Source organism: Tachyglossus aculeatus, chromosome 17, assembly GCF_015852505.1.
Source record: "Tachyglossus aculeatus isolate mTacAcu1 chromosome 17, mTacAcu1.pri, whole genome shotgun sequence".
Classification (NCBI taxonomy): Eukaryota; Metazoa; Chordata; class Mammalia; order Monotremata; family Tachyglossidae; genus Tachyglossus; species Tachyglossus aculeatus.
In genome coordinates this window covers 31,024,972-31,044,651 of record NC_052082.1, presented here as the reverse complement: position 1 = coordinate 31,044,651, position 19,680 = coordinate 31,024,972, and the positions used below count along the sequence as shown (strand labels likewise).

Genomic DNA, 19,680 nt, shown 5'->3' with positions numbered 1-19,680 from the left:
TAATCACATCCTTTAGTGTCTGCCTGAGTTCACACACACTGAGCCTTTGCCATCAAATAATAATAGTAGGGTGCCCTTTTCCAGAAAAGCCTTTAAGCTTTTGGCTGTTACGCCATTCTTGCTGTGCTATATTTCCGTCAGAAAGTAATACAATAACAAACCTGAAAAGAGAACATATTTTGGCAGGTGATGAATAAGGTATTTTACATAATGCAGAGGCTGTTTCATTAAATGCAAATAGTTTAACTGCTTGGATCTTTCTTCACTTTGCACTCAAGGATGACTGAAGTGGAATTTGTTGTGGGCAAGGGATGCATCTGTTGGTTGTTTTGAACGAATGAATGTTTTACTATATTCTGAAATGAACCTAGTAGAGTGCTTTGCACACAGTTACCACTCAATAAATACGACTGAAAGAATGAATGTAACACCTTTCAGCTAGTAGAAAATGTAAGAAGATATCTTGGCATCACACTGCTCCTTATGCAAACTCCTTTGATAGCTTCAGGTAAGGATAAAGTAGATCTGAGACACTAGTGTATGTTGAAATAACCAGTTAAGTTCCTGGGTGCTTCTGAAGGCCTCCTCAAGTTATGCTTGGTAACCTGTCACACATAACAATTATGACCTTTGTTAGGCACTGTACTAAGCACTGGGGTATCCGTAAGTTAAACAGGATGGGCATAGTCCCTGTTCCACATGGGAGAACAGGCATTGAATCCCCACTTTACCATTGAGGAAACTGAGGCACAGAACAGTTAAGTGACTTGTGCTGGTTACAGAGCAAGCAAGTGACAGAGCTGGGATTAGAACCCAGGTCTTCTGACTTCCAGGATTATGCTTTTTCCACTAGATAACTCTGCTTCGCACATACATGTTTATTATTAGTTTATTATAATTTTGAGTATTGTTAATAATAACGATCATAATAATATTTTTGTTGAGCACTTATGTGTCAAGCACTATATTTAACACTGGGGTAGATACAAGATCATGAAGTCCCAAATGGGGCTTATATGTAAGTAGGAGGGAGAACATCTCTGAAACACTGGCTCTGCCAGCTCTGCCAACTGTCAGCTGTGTGACTCTGGGCAAGTCACTTAACTTCTCTGTGCCTCAGTTCCCTCATCTGTAAAATGGGGACTAAGACTGTGAGCCCCCCGTGGGACAACCTAATCCCCTTGTAACCTCCCCAGCGCTTAGAACAGTGCTTTGCACATAGTAGGCGCTTAATAAATGCCATCATTGTTATTATTATTATTAACAGGTGCTGAATCCCCATTTTACAGATAAGGGAACTGAGGCCCAGAGAATAATAATTATGGTAATTACAGTATTTGCTAAGTAGTTACTATGTGCCAAGCACTCTACTTGCCCTCTTACCCTCTCAAACCTCACCTTGCTACTCCCCAACTACAAAACAGGCCACAATCTTTGTTCCTCTAATGCTAACCCTCTCACTGTAACTCGATCTCATCTAGACTGTGAGCCCACTGTTGGGTAGGGACTGTCTCTATATGTTGCCAATTTGTACTTCCCAAGCGCTTAGTACAGTGCTCTGCACATAGTAAGCACTCAATAAATACAATTGATGATGATGATCTTGCCACCGACCTCTCGCCCACTTCCTACCTCTAGCCTGGAACCCCCTCCTTCCTCATGTCAGAGAGATAATTCTCTCTCCCACCTCAAAACCTTATTGAAGGCACATCTCCTCCAAGAAGTCTTCCCTGACTAAACCCTCCTCTCCTCCTACCCTCTTTTGAGATGCTCTTACTCACTGTACCTCACTCAAGCCTGTTCCGCCATCAACACCCGGCCCACGTCCTCCCCCTGGCCTGAATGCCCTCCCTCCGCACATCCGCCAAGCTAGCTCTCTTCGTCCTTTCAAAGCCCTCCTGAGAGCTCGCCTCCATAATTTTATTACCTAAATATGTATTGAAGCCTGCGCACACAACTCTTCCCAACTGTCAAAAGGAAGTGGGTGGGGAAAGAGTATAAAACTCAGACCACACATACATCTATGGTAGTGCCTAGCTCATTCTGAGCCTGTTATTGCTTTCATAATGTCATAATTTCTCTCTCTACTGAGAGCTCATCTCCTCCAGGAGGACTTCCCAGACTGAGGCCCCCTTTTTTTTTTGGATGACATTTATTAAGGTCTTACTATGTGCAAAGCACTGCTCTAAGCGCTGGAGAGGTTACAAGGTGATCAGGTTGTCCCACGGGGGGCTCACAGTCTTAATCCCCATTTTCCAGATGAGGTAACTGAGGCCCAGAGAAGTTAAGTGACTTGCCCAAAGTCACACAGCTGACAAGTGGCAGAGCCGGGATTTGAACCCATGACCTCTGACTCCAAAGCCCGGGCTCTTTCCACTGAGCCACGCTGCTTCTCGTGCTTCTGCTTTTTCCTCTCCTCCTCCTCACCCCCCCGCCCTACCTCCTTCCCCTCCCCACAGCACCTGTACATATGTTTGTACAGATGTAGTACTCTATTTATTTTACTTGTACATATTTACTATTCTATTCATTTTGTTAATAGTGTGCATCTAGCTTTATTTCTATTTATTCTGATGACTTGACACCCGTCCACATGTTTTGTTTTGTTGTCTGTCTCCCGCTGCTAGACTGTGAGCCCATTGTTGGGTAGGGACCTTCTCTGTATGTTGCTGACTTGTACTTCCCAAGTGCTTAGTACAGTGCTCTGCACACAGTAAGCGCTCAATAAATACAATTGAATGAATGAATTATCCTCCCTCCCATCCCCACAGCAAATGTGTGTATGTCTATATATATATCTGTAATTTATCTATTTATTTATTTTTATTAATGCCTATCTTCCTTCTAGACTGTGAGCTTGTTGTGGGCAGGAATTTGTCTGTTGTTATTTTGTACTCTCCCGAGTGCTTAGTACAGTGCTTTGCACACAGTAAGTGCTCAATAAATACAGTTGAATGAATGAATGAATGTACCAAGCACTGGAGTTGTACTAAATGAATGACAGTACTAAGGAAATCAGGTTGGACAAAGTCCCTGTCCCACATGGAGCTCACTGTCTCCATCCTTAAATTACAATGAGGTCAATGAAGCCCAGAGAAGTGAAGTGACTTGCCAAGGTCACAGAGCAGACAAATGGAGGAGCTGAGATTAGAACCCATGACCTTCTGAATCCCAGGCCTGTGCTCTATCCACTACAACACACTGCTGCCCAAGGTCACATAGCAGGCCCTGCAGAGATATGATAAGAGCCCAGGTACTCTAACTTCCAGGCCCACGCACTTTCCACTAGGTCATGTTGCTTTTCTCCTCACTTCTGACCTTCAGTGACTTCATTTTGCCACAACCTCCCCCCACTTTGTGTAATTTTTAACTGTTGCTTTAATCTGGTGAACTGGAATTGGCATGCCTGACTGCATCTGGAAAGAAAGCACATGGGGCTGAGATTCACTCAAAAGGAGAGATAATTCAGCTGGGCCAAGAAAACAAATAACCGTTTTAAACGAAGTTTCAGATATAAGCAAAGAGTAATTATCTTGAAAAGTTTTGGCCTTCTTTTGAAGGCTTTCTTTAGATGAATATTCATTAACTCTACTGTTATCTTTTCTCAAAAATGGACTTCAAAATACATTGAAAATTTCTTTCAAGAGGTGACAAAACTCATCAGAAGAAATCTGGTTTAATCCTGGGATAGTTAGGAAAATCACTCAGCTGTGCCAAAAATCAGATAATTTAATTCATTAAATACTTTAAAGACTCATGTTTATGAGTTTAAGATTAAAATAAACTGATGGAGATGCATACAGTTAAAGATGGGTTCATAAATAAGCAAGTAGATATATAAAAGCGCTTGGGAAGTCCAAATTGATATAGAGACGGTCCCTACCCAACAGCAGGCTCACAGTCTAGAAGGGGGAGACAGACAACAAAACAAACCGTATTAACAAAATAAAATAGAGTAAATATGTACAAGTAAAATAAATAGAGTAATAAATACGTACAAACACATATACAGGTGCTGTGGGGAGGGGAAGGAGGTAAGGCGGGGGGACCACGCCTGAAGCAGGTGGAAGAGGAGCGTGTAAGGACAGAGGAAGGGGAGGAAAAAGCCCACTTAGGCCTCATCGCCCCTCTGGCTCTTGCCAACCTTATGTCGGGCAAGGGATCTGAGAGAGCCAAAGGCTTAGGCTAGGCCAGGCCCTGGTGGGTGTCTAGGCCATGCGTCCACTGGTGGGGACTGTCCTGGACGCCCCCCGCCCCCCATCATCCTTCTGCCCTGGCTCTCTCCCCTGGGCATTGCGGGCAAGGGAGGGCTGGCCACTCACCTGGGTTGCCAGTCATTCCAGCTCCGTGGGTCCTTGGTGCCACCACTGCTGCTGCTCAGCCGAGACCCAGGGGCTCTGCGGCTCATTACCTTCCCCGACACGACATGACCAAGCACCGCAAGCTGAGTGGAGAGTCGCCCCAACCACACCGCTCCGGCCTCGGGGGAGGCACCGGGGGCAGGCCATTCTGGGGTCCGCCGGGGCCTGCAGAAGGAGGAGGAGGAACAGGTGGTGGCTTCAGGGGCCCAGGGCACTGAGGACTAGGAGGCGGAGGAGGAGAAGAAGAGGAGGAGGAGAAAGCAGCTCACAGGGCGCCAGCTTCCCCACCTCTCCTGATTATCTTGTATGTACCCCAGAGCTTAAAACAGCGCTTGGAACCTAGTAAGTGCTAAACAAGTACCATAATTTGATTACCTAAATATATACTGAAACCTGGGCACACAACCCTTCCCAACTGTCAAAAGGAAGTGGGTGGGGAAAGAGTATAAAACTCAGACCACCCATACACCTATGGTAGTGCCTAGCTCACTCTGAGCCCGTTATTGCTGTCATAACGTCATAATTGTTCTGTCATAATGTCATAATTGCTCTGTCATAGAGGCTTGCTGACTGCATCTCTGTCAAGCCCAGTGGCAGCTGGGAACTGCCACAGAGGGACATACAGCTACTTCCTTAAATCAATGGGAATCTAGTCTCCAACCTGTGGGCTTAGTGAATCTGTTGGTAGTTGTATTTCAACCTGCACGCTGGATTTTACCCTCTCTGGTTGGGCAATTATGTGGTGGTGATCTAGGAAAGCCTCATCCTAGACGTGTAAAATAAATGTAAACTGTAGAGGTAAAAATATCACTCTACGGTCCTTCAGTATGAAGAAGCCATGGAAAAAGGAGGGCAAAATATGACCTCTCCATTGTCTCCTTGCTATAGTCACATGGCCCTTTTCTGGGGCTTCTGGCCAGGTTTTTAGGATAATAGTAACAACTGTGATAATTATTAAGGGCCTAGGACGAGACAAATACTACAGTAAGAGCAGGTTAGATACAAGATAAGCAGTTTAGCCACAGTTCCCGTCCCACATGGGACTTACCATCAAACAAGGAGGTAGAGCAGGCATTGAATCCATATTTTACAGATGAGGAAACTGAGGGAGAGAGTTGAATGACTTGAGGAAGATCACCAAGTAGACAAGTGCAGTAGCCAGTAAGAGAACCTAAGTCCTTCAGCTTCAATGACTGTGCTCTTTCCACTAGAATTTATTTTAGGGTCCATCTCCCTCATTGGATTATAAACTCCTTGAGGCCAGGAGTCATGATTACTATTTCTACTGTACTCTTCCAAGCATTTAGAACAGTGATCTGAACAAAGTAAGTGCTTAATAAACACTATAGATTCACTGTTCTCAATATCGTGCAGGCTTCTGATGTATGCATCACTATGACTTCATCTGTATTGGGTAGATATTTGTTTGATTATGCTCTGTTATATTAAAGCTCATCAGACCTGGACCTCCGGTAATCCTGTTTGTGTTTTAGTTAGGCAAGTGATTGTGGGAGACACCATTTTTTGTTTTTTATTCTCTCAGCCTAAGCAAGTTGAGTGGTACATTTCTAAATAAGTCTACCGAAGAGAGCACCATTTCTAAGGATTTTACATATATTTGTGTGTGTGTGTGTGTGTATGACCTATATACCTATATATGAATACATTTCTTTCTAAATACATGAAATGGAATATATTCAGATTCATTGATATTTCAATGTGTATACACATCTCTGAAACTATATGGAGTGAGTTTCAATGAGTGAGTAATTGAAAAGGCATGTTTATAGCTCTGAAATTATATAAAATCCAGAGCAGGAAGCGTATTCAATTCAGAGCAGGGCAACTGAAGGATAAAATTAAATTAAAGCTTCTAACTGTACTAAGAAAGACCTCAATTCATTTTATAGTGGTCATTAACTAAATGTAGAGAGTCACTTCACTAAAGGATGAGGAGGACACAAAAATATTCAACTTTTGTAAAACTGCACTGATTTTTGGAAATATCTTCTTATGGTGCAAACTTCTTTTACTGCAGAAACACTTATCTAGTGGGCATTCAAATTTTGTTCTTCATTTATTAGCATCCAAATTAATAATAATTCTTTACAACATATTCTAATTCTTAGAGTTAGATAGCTTGCCATTTTTCAAAGTACTTAGACATTTGACCTGAAAGTTGTCAAACACTGCAAATAAATGTATATGTAACAGTCCATTAATCATATTTTTGCAGAAATGAATCAGGAGCAAACAAGGGCATTTTAATCTATAAATTTACTAAACTTGCTGAAGTCAAATGCCACGTAAAATAATGATATAATTATTATTATCAAATGCCATCAAGTCATTTCCAATTCTTAGCTACTCTATGGGTATATCTTCCCCAGAACGTCCTATCTTCTGCCATAATCCATAACCTCGCTAACAGTTCTTCCATTATCATTGTTATGGTTTCTATCCATCTAACTGCTGGTCTGCCTCCTTTCACCTTTTCCTTGGACTTTTCCTAGTATTAGTGTCTTCTCCAGAGCATTAGTCTTCCTGATGATGCATCCAAAATATGATAATCTAAATTGAGTCATTTGGCCTTCCAAAGACTCTCCTATGAATCAATGCCTTACTGTAGAAAGAGAGTTTGCACAGGCCAATGAAGCTTAGATCTATTCCTTTGAGAGATACTCTTTCACTAGAGTTACCCATAATGGAAAAGTCTAAGGTGAAGCATCAAGTTTGATTCACCTGTACTGGGCAGCAGCGGCATGGGAAAAAAATCAAAGGTGGATAATAATAATAATAATAATAATAATAACAACAATAATAATAATAACATTTCTTAAGCGTTTATTATGTGCCAAGCACTGTTCTAAGCACAAGGGGAGATAAAAGGTAATCAGGTTGTCCCACATGGGGCTCACAGTCTTAATCCTCATTTTACATATGAGGTAACTGAGGCACAGAGAAGTTAAGTGGATGATCAAGTGATCAAAATGTTGATCATAGACAAGGCAGAGACTCAAGTTAAGAAGGCAGTGGTAAACCACTTCCATATTTTAACCTAGAAAACTATGTGTATAATGTAATTACTCATTTGTTTGGTGCTCTTTAGCACTCTAAAATAATACCCTACAAGAACGTATTTCTGGAGCAGATAATGTAAAAAAAAAAAGTTCTATAGTGAAAGAAAGGCTCTGGCAGGATTCCCCATAACCCTTCTTTATAGGGAAATCCTTTCTTATTCTGTACTGTCATAGTAAAAGACAGTTTTGTAGAAGGCCATTACATCTCAGAAATCTCCTCTAAGTAACATTCGACAAAAGCTGTTAACCTATATAGAGGGATTTTCCAAAGGAAATGAGAAAGAAAAAATACTCAAAATAAAATAAATTATAATAAAAATGATGGCATTTTATTAAGTGCTTACTATGTGCAAAGCACTGTTCTAAGCACTGGGGAGGTTACAAGGTAATCAGGTTGTCCCTCAGGGGGCTCACAGTCTTAATCCCCATTTGACAGTTGAGGTAACTGAGTGAGGCACAGAGTAGTTAAGTGACTTGCCCAAAGTCACACAGCTGACAATTGGTGGAGCTGGGAATTGAACCCATTACCTCTGACTCAAAAGACCATGATCTTTCCACTGAGCCATGCTGCTCTGAGTTCAAATATCACCCTCTTCTTTAAATCTCTTTTTAGGCTGAGATAATAATAATAGCAATAGCAACAACAATAATAATAATAGTGGTATTTGCTAAGGGCTTACTATGTGTCAAGTACTGTACTAAGCACTGGAATACATATAAGATAGAAAAGCAGTGTGGCCTATTGGATAGAGCATGGGTCTGGGAGACAGAAAGAACTGAGTTCTAATCCCAGCTCTACCACTTTACTGCTGTGTGACCTTGGGCAAGTCACTTTACTTCTCTGTGTCTCAGTTACCTCATCTGTAAAGTGGGGATTAAGACTGTGAGCCCCATGGAGGACATGGACTGTGTCCTACCTGATTAGCCTGTATATATGTATATATGTTTGTACATATTTATTACTCTATTTTACTTGTACATATCTATTCTATTTATTTTATTTTGTTAGTATGTTTGGTTTTGTTCTCTGTCTCGCCCTTTTAGACTGTGAGCCCACTGTTGGGTAGGGACTGTCTCTATATGTTGCCAACTTGTACTTCCCAAGCTCTTAGTACTGTGCTCTGCACATAGTAAGCGCTCAATAAATACGATTGATGATGATGATGATGATGATACTCTGGTGATGAGAAAGAGTTAATGCTCCCCTTTCAGCAAATGTCCCGGGAATGAAGTAGCACTTGAACCTGGCTCAATGCTTTACATTCTATTTTCCCACTAACTACGTAAATTATAAATAATTTAGTTTTTAAATATATAAAATCTAATTTTAAGAAGCGTAGGCCAATAGAGTATAGAATGTAATTGTTTGTGAAGGAACTTCAGTTTTGTAAAATATGAAATGATTAGAACTTTTGGGGGAAATCTGTATATAAATACATACAAACATCAAGATGCTGGTTATATTGGACAAGTGCTTAAACTAAATCACACACACATACACACACAAACACAAACACACATAAACCTAAATTATGGTTTTATTGAGTTGACTGGAATATTATTTTATATTTGATCATAAAAGAAACTCTACCCATACGGTTAATTTCCTCTTTGATGTAAATCTACCGTGTATGTTTCACTGTCATATACACAGGTATGCATTTTTAATACTTAATTGATGATGCCGGTCAGAGGGGTTTTAGGAAATATGTAAGAGAGAAATTAGGCTGGCTGTATATGAAAGGATGTTGTCACCTAGTCAGGGCAGAGCGGTATTAGCATGTGAAAATATAATAGCAAAGCAAACATATTGGGTCTTATGGTTGCCCATCCTCCTCCACATCAAACAGAATCTCCTTACTCATTGGCTTTGAAGCACTCAATCCTTCTTTTCTCCATCTGTACCCACTCTCTTGGAAAAGTCATTCACTTACCCATTTTCAACTATCTCCTCTATGCTGAAGACACACAAATCTACAACTCCATACTTGATCTCTCTCCCTCTCCACAGTTTTACATTTCCTCCCACCTTCAAGACATCTCTACCTGGATGTTCTCCTGTTCCTCAAACTTAATATGGCCAAAACTGAGCTTCTTATCTGCCCACCCAAACCCTGTCCGATTGCTCACTTTCCCATCACTGTTGTTAACACCTACATCCTTCCTGTTTCACAAGCCCATAAACCTTAGCATTATCATGGACTTCTCTCTCCTGTTCCACCCACATATTCAAGCCATCACTAAATCCTGTCAGTTCTACCTTCACATCAGCACCAAAATCCACCCCTTCCTCTCCATCCAAACTGCTACCACATTAATGCAAGCACCTATCCTATCCTGCCTTGATTATTGTATCAGCCTCCTTGCTGACCTCTCCGCCTCCCATCTCTCCCCACTCCAGTCCATACTCTATTCTGCAGCCCAAATAATTTTTTTTCGAAAATGTTCAGACCATGTTTCCCCACTTCTTAAGAAACTCCAGTGGTTGCCCATCCACCTCCGCAACAAACACAAACTCACCATTGACTTGCCCCCTCACTACTTTTCTACTACAACCCAGCCCACACACTTTGTCCTTCCAATGATAACCTTGATCTCGTCTATCTCACCACCAACCTCTAAACCACATCTTACCTCTTGCCTGGAATGCCCTACCTCCACATATCAGAGCCTTACTGAAGACATCTCCTCCAAGAAGCCTTCCCTGACTAAGCCCTTCTCTCCTTTTCTCCTACTCCCTTCTATCCTGTTTTCACTTGTTCCTTCATTCATCCTCCCTCCTAACCCCACAGCACATATAAATAGAGCTGTAATTTATTTATATATTTATATTAATGTCTATCTCCCCATCTAGACAGTGAACTTGTTTTGGGCAGGATGTGTCTGTTTGTTTTTATACTGTAATCTCCCAAGCGCTTGGTACACAGTAAGCACTCAATAAATATGATTGAATGAATGAATTACACATTTCCTACTACAACATAGCACACTCACTTTGCTTCTCTGCCAACCTGTTCATCGTATCTCAAAATTGTCTATTTCACCCCAACTTCCCCTATTCTGCCTCTACTTTGGAACTCCCTCCCTGTTCATATCTGACAGATCATCACTCTCCCCAAATTCAAAGTCTTAGTAAAAACACATCTCCTCCAAGACTAAGTCCACATTTCCTCTACTCTCTCTCCCTTTTGCATGACCCTTGCACCCTTTATTTACCCCTCCTTCAGCCCCACAGCATACATGTACATATTCATAGTTTATTTTAATATATCCCCCTCTGGTCTGTAAGCTCCTTGTGGGCAGAAAATGTGTCTACCGATTCTGTAAATTGTACTTTTCCAAGTTCTTAGTACAGTGCTCTGCACACAGTAAGGACTTAATAAATATGATTGATATAAAAGGAAAGTTTTCAGAGAAAGGGTGCAGAAGTAATAGGTGGGAAATTAGGAGAGAGATGATAGGCATCAAGATTCAAGGAGGAGGTGTGAAATTGGGAGTATACCAAGAGTTCCAGAGTTATCACAGGCTGAAGAATGGAACATGGGTGGAAGCATTTAAATTAAAGGGGAGAGATGACAAGAAAGAGACATCCAGCAGGATGATCCAGCAGGGATCAAAAAACACAGCCAATTTCATATCCAGTGAACCCAACAAGAAGAAAACAGTGAAATGAAGGCCAAAGAAAGAGGTGAAAAAAGCAATAGAGATATGGGGGGCATGAAGGGGGTGGAGGGAAAAAACAAAGCCTAAAGGAGCAAAAGAAATGGAGGTACTAGTAGAAATAGAGAGGGAGGCAAGGAAAAGACAGAAAGAAAACTTCCCTGCATTTTCCCTCTGGTCTTGAGCCTGAGTTAAGGTTAAAATAGGGAGCTAGTCTTTAATGACTTCCTACTAAATGCAACCAACTGTACTGTTTGGAAAAGTACGACTGAAATGAAAGACACTAACCCTGCCATCAGGATTGTACCAGGCAAAGTAGAAGACAAACATAAAATATTCACAAATAGTAGCAGCAGTAGAAAAAGCACAGAGTATGCTTTTAGTAAATGCTGTTGGTTGACTGATTTAACTTTTTATAATGTCCCAGTGCTATACTAAGCCCTGGGGTATATTCAAGGTAATCAGGTCAGACACAGAGACAGTCTATGTCACAGTCATTTAGTCTAGATACTAAATGAAGCTCATAGTCTCAATCTCCATTTTACAGATGAGGCACAAAGAAGTGAAGTGACTTGCCCAAGGTCACACAGCAGGCACGTGGAGGAGCTGGGATTAGAATCCAGGTCCTTCCGAGTCCCACGCCCATGTTCAGTACACTAGATCATGATCAGGGGAAGCAGTGTGGCTCAGTGGAAAGAGCATGGGTTTGGGGGTCAGAGGTCATGGGTTCGAATCCCGGCTCTGCCACTTAGCTGTGTGACACTGGGCAAGCCACTTAACTTCTCTGTGCCTCAGTTACCTCATCTGTAAAATGGGGATTAAGACTGTGAGCCCCAAGTGGGACAACCCGATCCCCTTGTATCCCCCCAGTGCTTAGAACAGTGTTTTGCAAATAGTAAGCGCCTAACAAATACCACCATTATTATTATTACTATTATTATGCTTCTCTTTGTGATTTCCAGTTTAGTTTCTTGTTATAAGCCTGTATACATGTCTATAGCGTGATTTTCTAGATGTCTTGTCTTCTGCTGTCGAGTCATCTATGACCCATAGCAACTCCACTGACACAGTTCTCCCAAAATGCCCCACCTCAACCTGCAATCACTCTGGTAGTGTATCCATAGAGTTTTCTTGGTAAAAATACAGAAGTGGTTTACCATTGCCTTCTTCCACATAGTAAACTTGAGGGTCCGCCCTCAACTCTCTGCCACGCCGCTGCTGCCAGGCACGGGTGAGTTTTGATTTTGTAGCAGATTGCCTTCCACTCACTAGCCACTGCTCAAGCTAGGAATGCTTGACTCTCCCTCCTGTAGTCGAGACTGATAGGACACTGGAAACTCTCCAGGTGTGATCCTGAGAAGGATTTCTATATTTCCTCTGTATTTCTATATGTAGGGATTTCTATAATTAATGTCCTAAAAGTAATAATAATAATAATGGAGTTTGTTAAGCACTTACTATTTTCCAAGTACTTACTGTACTAAGTGCTTGGGTGTGCTCTGCACACAGTAAGTACTCAGTAAATACGATATTGAATGAATGAATGAATACAAGCAAATTGGGTTGGACATAGGCCCTGTCCCACCTGGGGCTCGCAGTCTCAATCCCCATTCTACAGATGAGATAACTGAAGCACAGAGAGGTTAATGACTTGCCCAAGATCACACAAGTGTCATAGCTGGGAATAGAACCCATGACCCTCTGACTCGGGCCATTGCTCTAGCTACTAAGTCATGCTGCTTTTTAAGTATTCACTTAGATTATGATTTTTTTTGTTACATTTGTTAGTTTGGTTGCTAAAGAGTAGTATTTCACTTATTTCTCTAAACAGGTCCAGAAAATAGTTATCAAGAATGATATCTCAATCACAGTGTACTGTAGATATTGTAAATATCAGAACTAATTATGACCTGGGAACAGTTTAATTGTACCAAATGTGTCTGGGGCAGGGGTTGGTAGATAATAAAATGGAGATCACAGTTTGGAAGCTTCCATTAAAATCTGCTTTTTCCCAATTTATCATTCCTGGGTGCATAGAAGCTTTTTGGCTTATCAAAAGATTTCTTGAAAATTGCTAAAGCTCAGAATAAACTGTCTATAAATTCATTATAAATAAAATTGAGACAGTTTGGGTTAAACTCAGGTTTATTGTTTATGGTCATGTCTTGAAACAAAGCATTCATATCATATTCCTCCCTCTCAACACCCATATTCAGTTTGTCACTAAATCCAGGTGGTTCTTCCTCCGCAATATTTCTAGAATCCACCCTTTTCTCTCTATCCAAATGGCCACCACACTGTTTCAGGAGACTGTGGTATCCTGACTCAACTGTGAGTCACCCTCCTCACAGATCTCCATGCCTCCAGTCCCTCACCTCTTTATTCCATGCTTTGTTGTTCAAATCATCTTTCTGTAATGCCATTCTGCTCATGATAATAATAATAATATAGTGGGCAGATTGGACCTTGGGCCTGGGGGAATCCTCCCCCATTTTCCCTACTGAGAGCTCACCTTCTCCAGGAGGCCTTCCCAGACTGAGCCCTCTTCTTCCTCTCCCCCTCCTCCCCATCCCCCCTTGCCTCCTTCCCCTCCCCACAGCACCTGTATATATGTATATACGTTTGTACGTATTTATTCCTCTATTTTATTTGTACATATTTATTCTATTTATTTTGTTAATATATTTTGTTTTGTTGTCTGTCTCCCCCTTCTAGACTGTGAGCCCACTGTTGGGTAGGGACCGCCTCTATATGTTGCCAACTTGGACTTCCCAAGCGCTTAGTACAGTGCTCTGCACACAGTAAGCGCTCAATAAATATGATTGAATGAATGAATGAATTTGCCAAGTATTGTATTAAGTCTTAGGATAGATACAAGGTAATCAGGTGAGACACAGTCCCCATCCTATGTAAGGCTCACAGGCTAATGGGAAGAGAGAACAGGTATTGAACACCCATTACAGATGAGGAAATTGAACAGAGAAGTTAGGTAATAATAATGATAATAATGATAGCATTTATTAAGCACTTACTATGGGCAAAACACTGTTCTAAGCACTGGGAAGGTTACAAGGTGATCAGGTTGTCCCACGGGGGGCTCACAGTCTTCATCCCCATTTTACTGATGAGGTAACTGAGGCCCAGAGAAGTTAAGTGACTTGCCCAAAGTCACACAGCTGACAATTGGCAGAGCCGGGATTTGAACCCATGACCTCTGACTCCAAAGCCCGGGCTCTTTCCACTGAGCCATGCTGCTTCACGTTTAGTACAGTGCTATGCACATAATAAATAAATACCATTGATTGAATATACCACCGCGCTTAGAATAGTGCTTGGCACATAGCGCTTAAAAAATGCCATTAGCATTGCTATTGAATCCTATTTATTGAGCACGTAGTGGGTGGGGAGCCCTGCGCTAAGCACTTGGGAAAGCAGCAGGGAACACACAAGAGTGAGCCTGGTGGGGCAGGCCAGTGATTCATCCGTGATTCATCCAAGGTCACATAGCAGATAAATGGTAGAGCTAGGATTAAAACTCAGGTATCCTGATTTACCAGGCCAATGTTCTTTCCACTAGGCTACGTTGCTTATGTCTCCCCACTTGTCAAAAATCACCATTGAATTCACACAGAAACTCCTAGTAATTAGCTTTTAATTCAATCATCTCTCACCTCCCTTCTTATCAATTCTCTTTTCCCATAACAGCCCAGATTGCCCTCAATTCCTCTCATGATACCCTACCAACTCTGCTTCATTCCTACCACCCCTTCTACCCATTTCTCTCTCACTCCTTTGCTTCTGGTAGTGCTATCAATCCCCTCCCTCTTCAAATATTACAAACCATTACCATTTTCATGGCATTTTCAAAGCCCTCATGAACTCATATTTCCTCCAGGAATTCTTCCTCAATCAATTTTTAATCTCCCCACCTTATATATCATCTGTTATCACCAGGATTTCTGCACAACCTACCATTTATCACGGTCCCTGTGGCAAATATGTTCGTATCATTATATTCTATCAACTTTTTCTAGCTGTCATTTATTTTTATTTCTATCTTCTACTGATGTGTAAGCTTCTTGAAGGCAAGGATCAGGTCTGTAAATTTGACTGTACTCTCCCAAACAATGAATTCAGTGTTCCCCACCCAGGAAATTTTCAATAAATACTTTTGATTGATGATGGATTTATTGCTTCAAGTGGAGTGGATATTGCAAATATTTTTCACAATCTAAAAGAAAGAATCTAGGATACATTGTTTGAATTTCAAAACAAGTGACATTAAAGAACTGAGCAGTAGAGCCATTTTCCTCTTGTTTTCATGACTTCAAAAAGTGTTTTAAGCTTCACATTTTACTATTCTGGTTTGCTATACATATTTTAATTTTATTTTCTGAAAATGGTGATTTTCATACAAATGCAGAATAAACTCTGTGAAGATAAAAGCTGTCTAATAGCAAAAGGAATAACAAGCTAAGTGGAATGCACAGGCAGCTTTGTGATTTTGAAATAAGTATTACTAGTACCTATTTCTCTCAAGTACATGGAAGCAGTTCCTTATCTTCTGCAACAATAAACACAGATGTCAAGCTCAGAATGTATTTTCTTTCTATTCTGTGTGTTTTAGGTTAGCCTGGCCAATATATTTGATGGAGAAAGCTGAGGTAGCCTCCTTTTTAGTTGTAAATTTCTGTAATTTCTATTGGCAAACAGAGACGTTCATCAATATGAACAGGATGGAATTTTCCACTCTGCATCGCCTCTGCACTCGGTTTAGGGAAAAATGATTAAGGAGGTTCTCAAATGTCTGATGTTTCTATCTTGGGACACCACAAAATCTATGCATCTTCCCAGTTGGAATTATAGTTCTAATCTTTCCTCCAAAGATGCAATTGGCTTTGATCAACTTCAGGTTATATAACCAGTCTGTTCCCTTTCCTCCACTTTTACAGTCTCCATTCAGGCCTAAATTATTTCTGACCTAGATGAGTGCAACTTCTGTAGATTTCCCTGTCCTAGAATTCTTTATCCTCATAATGAATCTTTAATTCTACTGTAAAATTAACCTCCTAACTCTATTATATTTGTTGAGCAATTAATATCATCCTCTTTCCTAAGGACCTAAGGAGGATTCTCCGCAGGACCTGGGAGATTTGGGGGAATTCTGCTGGTTCTCAGGGTTCCCGGGGGTTAGAGGAGCAGCGGGGCCTAGTGAAAAGATGATGATATAAAGATGAGAAAAATGATGATGTTTAAGTGCTTACTATGTACCAAGCACTATGATAAGTGTTTAGATAGGTAAGTGTTCATTTCTGGGAGAGAATGATTTCTGTGAAAGCATATCTCCCAATAGACATCTTATCACCTCCTTCCCAAATACCTTACAGCAGTCCTGAATGAAATCTGTACCCAGGGACAGAAGAAAATACCTTGTGAAACACTGAAGTGAGTTCAGGAATAATGATATTGATGTTGATTAAGCACTTACTACATACCGAACGCTGTGCTGTGATTACACAGTAATCAGAACAGTCACAGTCCATGTTGCAAATAGGATTCACAATCTAAGAGGGAAGGAGAGCAGGTACTGTATCCACATTTTAAAGAGAAGAAAATTTGCTCAACTTCACACTGGAGACAAGTGGCAGAACCAAGACTAATAACTGGATCTCCTGATTCCCAGTCCTCTAGCCTAGTGAAAAGACCATGGGATTGGGAGTTGGAAGATCAAGTTGGGGAAGCAGCGTGGCTCACTGAAAAGAGCCCGGGCTTTGGAGTCAGAGGTCATGGGTTCAAATCCCAGCTCTTGCAATTTTCAGCTGTGTGACTTTGGGCAAGTCACTTCACTTCTCTGGGACTCAGTTACCTCATCTGTAAAATGGGGATTAAAACTGTGAGCCCCCCGTGGGACAACCTGATCACTTTGTAACCTCCCCGGTGCTTAGAACAGTGCTTTGCACATAGTAAGTGCTTAATAAATGTCCTCATTATTATTAGTAGTATTATCAAGGGTCTAGTCCCAGCTCCACCAACTGCCTGCTGGATGACCTTGAGCAAGTCACTTAACCTTGCTCTGTCTCAGTTTCCTGTACTTTATCCCTCAGATTGTGACCTCCATGTGGGAACAGGACTGGGCCTGTTCTGATTACTTTCCACCCCACCTTCCCACCCCTGGATGGACCGACAATTAAGCCCCCAGCAACGGAAAGATCACAGGCCTGGAGTCAGGGGATGTGGGTTCTAATCCCAACTCCACCACATGACGGCTGTGTGACCTTGGGCAAGTCATTTAACTTCTCTGAGCCTCAGTTACCTCATCTGTAAAATGGGGATTGATTGTGAGCCCCCCGTGGGGCTACTTGATCACCATGCATTCCCCCCCAGCGCTTAGAACAGTGCTTTGCACATAGTAAGCGCTTAACAAATGCCATCATTATTATTATTATGTCTGCTGTGTGACCACGGGTAAATCACTTAACTTCTCTGGATCTCAGTTCCCTCATTTGTAATGGGGATTAAGACTGTGAGCCCCATGTGGAGCAGGAACTGTGTCCAACCCAATTATCATGTATCCACCACAGTGCTTAGAACAGCAGCATCATTATTCTTGAACCCACTTCAGCTCTGGCCATGGAAAACCTGAGAGAATGTTTTAAAATGAATTTTTTTCTATCCCTAGGTAGAGATTTCATTGAAGACTGATACAAGGTTGCGAAAAGACATCTGTTGGAAAGTAAGCATTGACAGGACTCATTCTCTCCCGAGTCAGAGTCCAACCTTCATGCAATCCATGACATCAACATTAATCCTGAGTCTCTTGAATGCGTTGGTTCTATATCCATCTCATATTTCTACTTCTCTCCTTCTTCACTTCTGAAAATATCCTTGCTGTCAAGAGCAGGTTCCCTGTGTCCTAACACAGGTGTTACAAGATATTTCACAGGCACTTCGGTGATGCATTTGATGGGATTTCATGCTTTCTGTTTTCATGTTCTCACAGATGTTTGCCATTTCCATCACCTTTCAAATAAGAAAAGTGATGAGATTCTCCAGGAAGTCTCGCTACACTACCTGCTTTAGTGTTTATGGTCTTTTTGATGGTATACCCTGGGAAAATGATTCAGGCTTTCACTATTGCAAGCTGATATTTCCTGGCTTCCAAGGTTACCAATCTGTCGGGGTTGGAGCTCTTTAGCCACTAAGGAGTTTGGGTGGGTGGAATTTAGAACGCTACAACACGAGAAGGTTTTTGTAGACTATAAAATCCTAATATGCTTTCACACTGTGAAATCTTCAGCCTCCTGCTCCCACTTCCAAATGTCAGATGTTATTTCCAGAAATATTATTCTCAAAGTTATTATTGTTTGTGTTTGCTTAATATAGAGAGCTGTCAAAGTCTGCAACATTTTTGGGTATTGCTAGCATCGATGCATGCTTTCCAAAGTTTTGAAAAACGTGCTTTTTGCTAGAGCTCAAAAAATAACTGATATTGAATTACTTTTGAAAATAAAATAGAAAAAAACACTAATATGATTATCTGGGTGCCATACAATACATAAATCCCACACCAGTACAAATGCTCAAGGATTATATTGAAGCTTAATAAATTAAGTAACTGATTCTTAAATATACTTCCTCTTAGGAAATGTGAATCTATAGGTACTTTAAAATTCATGAGAGGAAAAATCACAAACAACAAAAATATCAAAAAACATTGCAATCAAGATTCTTGTATTTCTGCACCATAACAAAAAATGCATGAACATATCACAGATTAAAAATCACAATCTGAAAGGTGTACACCGTGTAACGTACTGCACAGTATAAAATGTCACATGGGTGATACATTGGGAAGTATGAAAGGAAAGAAACACAACTTTGTTATTTACAGATTGTAATTCAGTAAACAACAATATGAAAGAATATGTAGTAAAATGTTCTTACAATGGTTTTTGGGAACCCATGAGAAAAAATATATCCATAAAATGCTAATGCTTCTGATTGGATTCAAGCATCATAAAATTTATAGAGATGATTTGGATTCAAAAAATAAAGAGAAAATTCTACCATTAAAGGATTACTTTTTCTTACATGTAAAGTTAATTGAGTTCTTCACCAGAGCATTGGTGGTGAGTTAGCATCCTTCCAAATCCCTTGGGATTTCATGACATAATTTTCTGGATTTTTTTTTCATGGAGCATGCAGTACTAAGTAACCCAGTCTTAAAGTGATAGATTTGATGATAGAAAGCATAATGTCATGGAACTAATTAACACATTTGCCAAGTGAACTTTCCCATATAACCTCATTTCAAACCATCTTGGAGCAGAGAAAATCCAGAGGATATTTAATTTTCTAGCCAAAACCAGAATTGCTCCCATGGAACACCACCATAAATTCTGTCTTTAAAATTCTCCAATCAACACTGTCTTTTCTCTATACCCAAGTGATCCTCCTTGGAGGGTGTAGGCAAGTTTGATGCCTCCTTTGGGAAAAAAAAATTATACTGAGAAACACTCCCCAGGTGTTGAAGAAGCTTAATCTAGCAAAACAAAAACAGGGAAACAAATTCATGTCAC

At 40.8% G+C, this 19,680-nt stretch overlaps 1 long non-coding RNA gene across 1 annotated transcript in view; it reads right to left on the bottom strand.

The window, feature by feature from the left end:
- LOC119939130 overlaps positions 1 to 4,380 on the bottom strand; it is a 48,325-nt gene extending 43,945 nt beyond the window's left edge. The window contains exon 1 of the long non-coding RNA XR_005454643.1: positions 4,323 to 4,380. This is a non-coding gene — a long non-coding RNA (uncharacterized LOC119939130). The remainder of the gene's footprint in view (positions 1 to 4,322) is intronic.
- Between the last annotated feature and the right edge of the window lie 15,300 nt (positions 4,381 to 19,680).